Raw genomic sequence first — 9792 nt, forward strand, 5'->3', positions numbered from 1 at the left:
TTACTTTCCTTAAAAACTTGTTCCACACCGTCCGAGTAGAGGTCTATGAGAGACTTCACCTGTCATTCGCTATATAACTGAGATTCCTTCCATAAAATACAGTTGAAAAGTTACTGTTATCACAGAGCTCCAAAGGTGGCGAAGTTTGTTCTTCTGGTGGTCCACGAAATAAGAAGCATCCTCTTTCAGTACCAAATATCCTTACTGATTTCTATGTCTCTTAAATTATAAAATAACAATGCAGTTTAAAATAGTTGCACACTACGTTTCAGAGGTACAGTTTAACGCCAAATTTCTTAACGCTACGAGTTTGATTTTAATAATAAAGTAATACCTAAGTCACGGTAACTATCTCACCACCACAACCAAGCAGAACCACATCCAAAATATAATTTCCTTGCCTCGAATATACATCGAATCCTCCTCAGAAGTGCTCCTTAGAAAGATAGTTTGCTTGTTATCATATTATTTTATGATAGTCTATGTGACGATTCAGTGAACACGAATACGTATTCCGTATACCTATAATGTGCCCCATGTATTTTATAGGAGATTTGTGGGAAATGTACAGGTGTTCAATTGACGAGTTCAAATGTTGGGGACGATGAAATTGTGATCATTTTATTTGATTAAAACCCGATGAAGCGTGAAGTGGAATAAGCTTACGTGTTCTATTTACAAAGTTATAATTTTATTCGATTAACGATCATTAGCATTCATATAAAGTGTAAGCTGTTACATACTTTTTAGAAAACTAGGGATTGTCTTGTTAAAAAAGTTTTTACTTTTCAAAAGTACCTACGTACTATTTTCATTTACAGAGATCGTAACATAATCAAAACATTATCATCCTAAGACCGCAAGACGGCTTTAGATCAACGTGTTGAGTCGTTCCATATACTTTCTACTCAGAAATAATACCAGTGCCAGATACGTGCCACGACCATCGATCTCCTATAAAAAGTGGATGCACAATCAGCGACCAAAACACGTCCCCACTAAATGAGAGCCAAACACAACTTCTTGGCACTCAATTCAAATAGTCGCATTTGCAAATTCAACCTTAAATTCAATAAGGTTGAATTTGATCTGAATTTGGGATTTTATTGAATATTGGACTATATTTAAAGGTATAATTTTCTTTAACAATAATTCTAAAAATGTCAAAGCAAAATTGGCCAGTTTTGATGTGAAATTTTCTACATGATTCTGTGTTCTATTATTTTAAGAGGTCAATGGCCACGACATAAATGTTATCTCGTGAAGACATGACATGTCGCGACCAGCGGCAGATAGAAAATATTGCTCTCTTTTTCGTTCCATCACAGTGAAAGAGAGAGCCATATTTCTGGTTCGATCGCTATTGGTCTTTTTCTTTTCACGGGATGTGGTCGTGGCACGCTTTTTAGGCATCTAGTATGCCTAAAAAGCGTGCCCTGTAGTGCGCCGTTACAATTACAATTTTCCATCGATTTATACTATTGCGAGAATTAATTAATATAAAGTAACGTAGTTCACAATCATGCGCTGACATGACTACCATGAGTAAAGGACCACGCTCCTGCAGTGACGAAAATCTATACTAATATTTTAAAGGTTGTGGTATTGTAAGCGGGTAATCTCTGGATCTACTAAAGCAATTTTATAAATTCATCTACCAATAGAAAGCCACGTTATTTGTAAATGTCATATTAAGTTATATTTTATCCAAGTATCCTTACGAGAACGCGAACTACGCGAGTGAATCCGCAGGGCATCGGCTAGTTGCATAAGAAGAACAGCGCGTTGTGGGAAGCAAGTGCTAAGAGAACAGTGAGTACAGAGAACGGCACGGGTAAGTCGAAACTAGTTTTGTTATATATGCGGCTGCTTTAGCCCTCATTCTAACTTGTAGAGATTTTTTTTTATTCTTTACAAGTTAGCCCTTGACTACAATCTTACCTGATGGTAAGTGATGATGCAATCTAAGATGGAAGCGGGCTAATTTGTTAGGAGGAGGATGAAATTCCACACCCCTTTCGGTTTCTACACGACATCGTATCGGAACGCTAAATCGCTTGGCGGTACGTCTTTGTCGGTAAGGTGGTAACTAGCCACGGCCGAAGCCTCCCACCAGCCAAACCTGGACCAATTAAGAAAACCTCAATCGGCCCTGGCGGGGATCGAACCCAGGACCTCCGACTCCCGACCTTCTCTTAAAAACTTTCACGGAATCGAAAAACATTTGGAATAGCTGCTGCGAAGCTGGTATCTAGGAAACAGATTTCTCACATTATACCGAGGAAAATAAAAAATACCAAAGCCACTACAGTTCAAACTCCATAATTGGTTACCAACCGACGGTAGGAGCTGTCAAACTGTCAGCCTACCTGAAATGAAGTATGTGTGACTTATACAGTCTCTCGGTCCATAACTACTTCGTCCCTGTGGAATCAAAATGACGTAATACGGTCGAGATCCTGCTACCTCAAGCAAGAAATGAGTTAAGTTAGCTTCAGACGTTTAGGGCGTGGCTTCGCAAGACTGTAGTTAGTAGTTGACCTTTGTCTACGTTGTGACACAGTTTAGTAAGCCGGTTATAATTTATGGGAGCAAAATTGGTAAGTTATTGTAAAATCACAATATAAACTAGGCAGATTCTTCTTCTTACTCGTGCACTCTTGGCAGAGTGGTCGTGGTTGCAGCGATGAGCGACGCCTTCTGTGCAATGCTCCGCCACTTTTGGCGATTGGCTGCATTTTGAGTACACTCCGCCAAAGATGATTGTGTAGCAGCCTTAACCAAATCCGTCCAGCGGGTTGGAGATCGGCCTCTGGATCTTTTGCCTTGGACTTGCCCAAGATTTAGGCAGATTACGTATATTCAATAAGCTAAAAGTTTCTGAAAAATCCGTTATAGACAGTTTAGCTTTATTTTATTCAGATTTTATTTAGAATTGCTGTATACAGCAAACCGGTCAAGTTAATAAAAATCCACAATGGGTGCCAAATATCAGATATAGTTTTATTCTGAGACTCTAAAAGCCGTTGCTCATCACATTTGGGAAAGCGATAACAACGGCATTCTGTCAAATCCTTCTATTCCATGGACGAAAAATCTGTACTGACCAACTACTTCTTCGGAGTTGGTATAAAGTTAGGTTAGTGTAACTACACTAACCTAACTTTATACTGACTCCGAAGTTCAAAAAATCAAAATCAAAAATCATTTATTTCAAGTAGGCTCAGTTTACAAGCACTTTTGACACGTCAGTTGACTATTTGTAAAGATTCTACCACCGGTTCGGAAGGCAGGTTCTGCTGAGAAGATACCGGCAAGAAACTCAACAGTTGCTCTTTTGAAAAAGTCATACAGTATTATAATTTACAATTGATAACAATTACAATTTCTTATAGTTTTATTTCCTGTGTGAAGGTGGAAGCTGATCCAATGGCCTCCAAGCGCTTTTATCTTTAAGGAACTCATCAATGTTGTAGTAACCTCGACTAAGTAAATGTTTTTCGTTTTTTTTTTTTTTTTTGTTTTTTTTTGTTTTTTGTTTTTTTTTTGTTTTTTGTTTTTTTTTTTTTTTAGTTAGCATGAAAGCGCGTAGCTATTCTACGCTCACCCAGCAACATCTACGATGCGTTCGCATTCGTAAATACGGACTAACCTTCTACGAACTCCGGCGAACTGAAGCACGTTTATCGTCTAATATAAACTTGAACATTTCAGTGTACATGAAATCTTGGCTCGTCATTATTTTGCTACCTATGAAGAAATTACGAGTTATTTTTTTGGCATCAAAAATAATTAAGTACTGAAACTACTCACGTCATTGTGATGATGGATATAAAATATAGGATGGATCATTGCACGGTGGTTGCATGATCGAATCAGAAGTGAGGAGATCCGCAGAAGAACCAAAGTCACCGACATAGCTCAACGAGTTGCGAAGCTGAAGTGGCAATGGGCAGGGCACATAGTTCGAAGAGCCGATGGACGTTAGGGTCCCAAACAGCTGGAATGGCGACTCCGTACTAGTAAGCGCAGTGTTGGTCGACCCCCCACCAGGTGGACTGACGACATCAAACGAGTCGCAGAGATTCACTGGATGCAGATGGCTCAGTATCGTGATGTTTGGAAGTCCCTACAAAAGGCCTATTTCCTGCAGTGGACGTCCATCGGCTGATATGATGATGATGATGATGAATATAGATATCTATTTAGTAGAGACAAACACTACAATGACAAAAATTTAAATCGCAATTTAGCATCTAGAGCAGGATCGTGGCAAATAAGCGCATGGCACTATTACTAATAGTTCAGTCATGCTTGCTTCCGGTTTAATTTTTATAGTGAAGGTTATTTTCTCCCAATTATACTTGTTTGAAGTAGCAATTGCAGTATACATTAAGTATCATTTACATTGTACAATAAAACTACAAAATGATGGTTGTGTACAAGCAATATATTTCGAGCGTATCTCTTCGGTGCAGTGTAATATAAATCTAGCTTTATTTATGTCCCCAACGAATTCCGGCTGTGGCCACATAACAACTACTAACTGGACAGGCTTTCCTGAACATTTTGCTGTAAAACTTTTTTAATTTCATTATGTCCCTAAGGTTGTTTTTATGAAATGTATATATGTATTTTGTCAACACGAATGTATATTGTTTAAGTGTGTTTTCCGTATTTAACTTTAAAATCAATTTTGTCAAATTAATTAGCTGTTACTCGCTGATAATGTAGCTTCTTTCCATGAGTTAAATCAATTATGAAATCTTTTTAGTGGTTTAGGCGTGAAAGCGTTACAAACAAACTTTATGGGTTATTCCTTTTTTTTGTTGTATAGGCTTGCGCTTGACTACATTTATGCCTGATGGAAAACAGTGATGAGGTCCAAGATGAAGCGCGCTTGCTTAGAAGATGCCTATTTATTCTTGCCTTGAAAGTGCTCAAATTGTACGTGTCAGGAAACTCCTTTCTTCTGTCATTATGTAAGTATTTACTAACAGATACTAATAGATAACTAGATTGAAAATACTCAAACGAGTTTAGAAAGCTTTGTTGTCTGTGATATAAAGATTTCCAAAAAAAATCTTGAATTAATTAAACTAGTATACCTAAGATTTTATTTAATTAATCAATGAAGAGGGAGATTCAAAAAGTTCAAAAAGTAATCATTTTTTTTTTAATTTCAGTTTAACGAGGAAACCTATGTGCAATGTGTCAATGTGAATATTTTAGAATTTAAACTATTGTGAGTGTTATTCATATTAATTGATTATGAAACACGGCTAAAACTCACGTGATATTAGGTCGGAGTAGTTTCGAATCCAAACTGTTTGGATCGTGCCACGATGTAAGAACCAGCTCATAACTAAAGGCCCCGTATGGGTTCAAAACTAGTCGGGTATACTCCGACCTAATATCACGTGAGTTTTAGCCGTGTTTCATAAACAATTAATATGAATATTTTCTATCATTTATTTCTAGTCCAAATTAAATATGTTGAAAATTTTCGTTTTATAAAGAGTAGCTCAGCACGGCTATTCTCTAACAATGTTTTGTATAACTCGTAAGTGTGAGTTTCGAATTCACCGCAATCTTTCTCATTCTATAGTATCGTGTTAAATAGAGAGAGATAGAGGTGAATTCGAAACTCGCACTTGCGACTTATAAAAATATCGTTACAGAATAGCCCAGCAGGATTCTGAATAGGCGTGATTTGGCTCATGGAATATGCATAGGTGAGGCCGAACTTCGCATTTATAATTTAGTTTTGATCGTATTTTACACCGCTAGAAACTTTAACCGTGGTTTAGAAACATAATCCAATATGTTAGTTTCCATTTCAATATATACTCAAAGACATAATTATCCGCTATTAAGTGGGCGAATAATTGTGTCTCTGAGTATATTATTAAGAGCCTCGATAGATCAACGGCAAGAGCGGTTGGGCTCATCACCGAAGGGTGGTGGTTCGATCGTTGGTCTTTTGTCGTACCCACTCCTAATACAGTCTTTCCCTTTTTTTTATTCTTTACAAGTTAGCCCTTGACTAAAATCTCACCTGATGGTAAGTGATGATGCAGTCTAAAATGAAAAGGGCTAACTTGTTAGGAGGAGGATGAAAATCCACACTCCTTTCGGTTTCTACGCGACATCATACCGGAACGCTGAATCGCTTGGCGGTACGTCTTTACCGGTAGGGTGGTAACTAGCCACGGCCGAAACCTCCCACCAGCCAGACCTGGACCAATTAAGAAAATTTCAATCTGCCAAGCCAGGGATCGAACCCAGGACCTCCATTTTGTAAATCGACCGCGCATATCACTGCGCAACGGAGGCCGTCAAAATTACTACACGGAGGCCCTACTAGTTGGAGGGGAATATTGGTCATGTGTTCATGGTCATGTGCGTGTTAACATTGGTCATCAATACACACCTGGACAGTGTTATTTTGTTTTAACTTACAAGGATAGTTGGCCTGTTCTAGAAGTAGATATTAGTTTAATAGTCTGACCTTTGTAAAAGGCTTGTCGAAACTAAGCTAGCCTTGAAGGCATAAGCTACATAATCATTATCATCATTATTAACAATCCATATTCGGTTCACTGCTACGCATGAAATTCTTCTCCGAATGAGAAAGGTTAAGCCTTGAGGCTACATACGGATTGGCAGACTTCACACACATAAAAAAATCTCAGTTATGCAAGTTTCCTAACGATGTTTTTCTTTCACCGTTTGAGACACGTGATATTTAATTTCTTAAAATGCACATAACTGTAAAGATGGAGGTGTATCACTCAGGCTGGATTCAAATCTTCGCCTTCGGAATGGAAGGCAGAGGTCACATCCACTGGGCTATCACGTCTCGTCATTGTATAATATATTGATAGTGCCTACTTGTAATTCTATCTACCCACTGTATATTTATTCTTACAACGATCCGGTACGAGGAAACTTTTATTTATATTTATAACAGTTTATTCATAATATATAATAGGTAAAGAAAAACAGAAATCGTATCGATTTAGTTCAAAGTAATATAAATTATGTTTCTATCCCTCGTGCCATTTAAGCTGCCATTGATTGATGCCAAATGTGCTCGCGCCAAAAAACCAAAATGTAACAATTATTGACAGTCAGTTCTCTATTCAATCACTGTCTGGAGTCCCAATGCTAGGAATGTCCAATGAAATGTAGTTTTGTTTTCCCTTTGGTTTTTTGACGTGACAAACTGACAACGTCTTATAATTCGATGAAGTCAGATGCAAACTCGAAACAGGATGACGTCATGCGTCGTTCCCTCGTTCTAGGGTTGCCAACTTTTTTTACAAGAAATAAAGTATATTCTATCAGTATTTTCTTATGATGTTGTCACGTTCAACTATCATCAGTAAACCGACTTTACAGACAACCGTTTTTTTTGCCGTGGCCACGATTCTGCTTATAAACAGTAGATTTAGTTTAGGTAATATAATTGTTAATTTTCATATACAATCTCTTAGGTTATTTAGCCTTTTAATAGCAATATATATAATGATAATAATTTGATTTTGAGTTAAATGTTTTTAAATAAAAGTTAAAATACATATTAAATAAAAAACACATCATAAAATTTAATAATGTTTTATGATTTAATTGGATTTTAAAATATTTTGACTATTCTGAAAACTAATTCGAATAAAACGTAAACAAAAATTAGTTAGGTGGCATAGTACCCGCTCATATTTTATAATGTCTAATTTAATACATGGTCCATAACATAATATACAAGAAAATTTTAACCCTTTTGGAAGATACTTAGCTACTTACATAAAAGGAGTTCTACTTTGTCTAGTTTCGGTAACTTTGAAGTTCCAAATGTTGTTAAAATTTATAAACTTTGCAAACTAAGTTCCCTAACTTACCTTTCGATAAATTACAACTGCTTTTGCCGTTGCTAATGCGAAACATCTTTCACTTTGAAAACTTGTTTTTAAGTTTAGACTTAGAAGTCATTTTGAGTATAAACTAATTTTAACTTACCACAAACACATAATTACAAGTATATTTGACGGCCTCTGTGGCACAGTGATGTGCGTGGTGAATTTACAAGACAGAGGTCCTGGGTTCGAGCCCTGGCTGGGTTGATTGAAGCTTTCTTAATTGGTCCCGGGCGTGGTTAGTTAGTTAGTTGGCAATAACGTATCGCAAAGCGATTTAGCGTTCGGGTACAATGTCGTGTAGAATCCGAAAAGGGTGTGAATTTTCATCCTCCTCCTAACAAGTAAGCCCGCTTCCATCTTAGATTGCATCATTCATAACTAACTTGTAGAGAATAAAAAAAGAACCTTTTCTAGAAAAAATAGAATAACCTGAGTTCAGTTACTCCATTTTTTCTAGAAAAGGTATAATAAAAACACCAACTGACTAAGTATAAACACGTATAGGTCAGTTTATATCTACAAACATTTAGCGTGCATTGTCGTGTCGAGCCGTGATAGCCCAATGAATATGACCTCTGCCTCCGATTCCTAAGGGTGTGGGTTCGAATCCAATCCGGGGCATCCACCTCAATATTACGTGTTTCAAACGGTGAAGGAAAAACGCTGTGAGTAAACCTCCATACCAGAGAATGTTTATTAATTCTCTGCGTGTGTGAAGTCTGCCAATCGGCATTGGGCCAGATTTCGCCAAGTTTTTTCAAGATTTAATTACAAATGTATAGTTTGGACATTTTCTTCTATCTACTTGTGATCTGTAACAATGCTAATTGCCATATTTCAAGGTTCTAGATGAAATACCCTATGAGTTTTGATCCCCTTGAGAGTGTCGAAATATGCGTTATATGCTGAATAAACGGCTGTATCTTTTTTTTTTACTTAAACTTAGATGTTTGAATTTTTTTCCGTAAATAAAGGGCCAGAGGCAGACAGACACGTACGTCCTTTTGAGGTACAGAACCCTAACATTATAAAGAACAGACTATATTGAGAGTAAATGTAATCGTATTGATTGTGTTAATAATTATTTTACCGCAGGTGAAATTGTTTATAAATTCATAATAATGTATCCCTGCATCTGTACACTTATTATAAGTGTTAATACAATTAATTAAATGCGATCACGTTTCGATTTAAATTTAAATAATCGTGTTAAATTTCGTTTGGTGCTATAATGTTACGTACCGGATTGAAAATACAACCTATTTAAAACGATTGTCACGCAGGAGATTAATAGGCATGTTATTAATTAAAAAGGTAATCTAGAATATCGTTAATTGTGATACTATGTACAATGTATATTGTACGCTATATACTATTCGAAATTATGGTTAATTTCAACCATAACCATAATTTTACGAAATATTGAGTCATCCCTGTATTTATCATCATCAGCCGATGGACGTCCACTGCAGGACATAAGCCAGTTTTGTAGGTACTTTCAAACCTTTAGGTTTAGGTACTTTCACGACCCTGAGCCTGCATCTAGCGAATCCTGCTGCGACCCGCTTGATGTCGTCAGTTCACCTGGTGGGAGGTCGACCAACACTACGCTTTATAGTACGGAGTTGCCATTTCAGCATCTCGCACCTTATTTATACTTATTTTATATTTAGAGTAAAGAGGTGAGTTTATATAATCTCTGAATGGTATGGAAGGAAAAACAATACGGTCGAGAAAAACACACTTTCTAAAGTAAATTAAATTTATTAAAAAACAGACAGATAAGCTATGTTGCTGCAGATTTTGCAATTTTATCAGCGTCATTGATTAATTATAAATGATGTTTCTAGCGCGGCGATCTATAGATAAGAAG

The sequence above is a fragment of the Bicyclus anynana genome, chromosome 10 (genome assembly GCF_947172395.1).
Source record: "Bicyclus anynana chromosome 10, ilBicAnyn1.1, whole genome shotgun sequence".
Taxonomy (NCBI): Eukaryota; Metazoa; Arthropoda; class Insecta; order Lepidoptera; family Nymphalidae; genus Bicyclus; species Bicyclus anynana.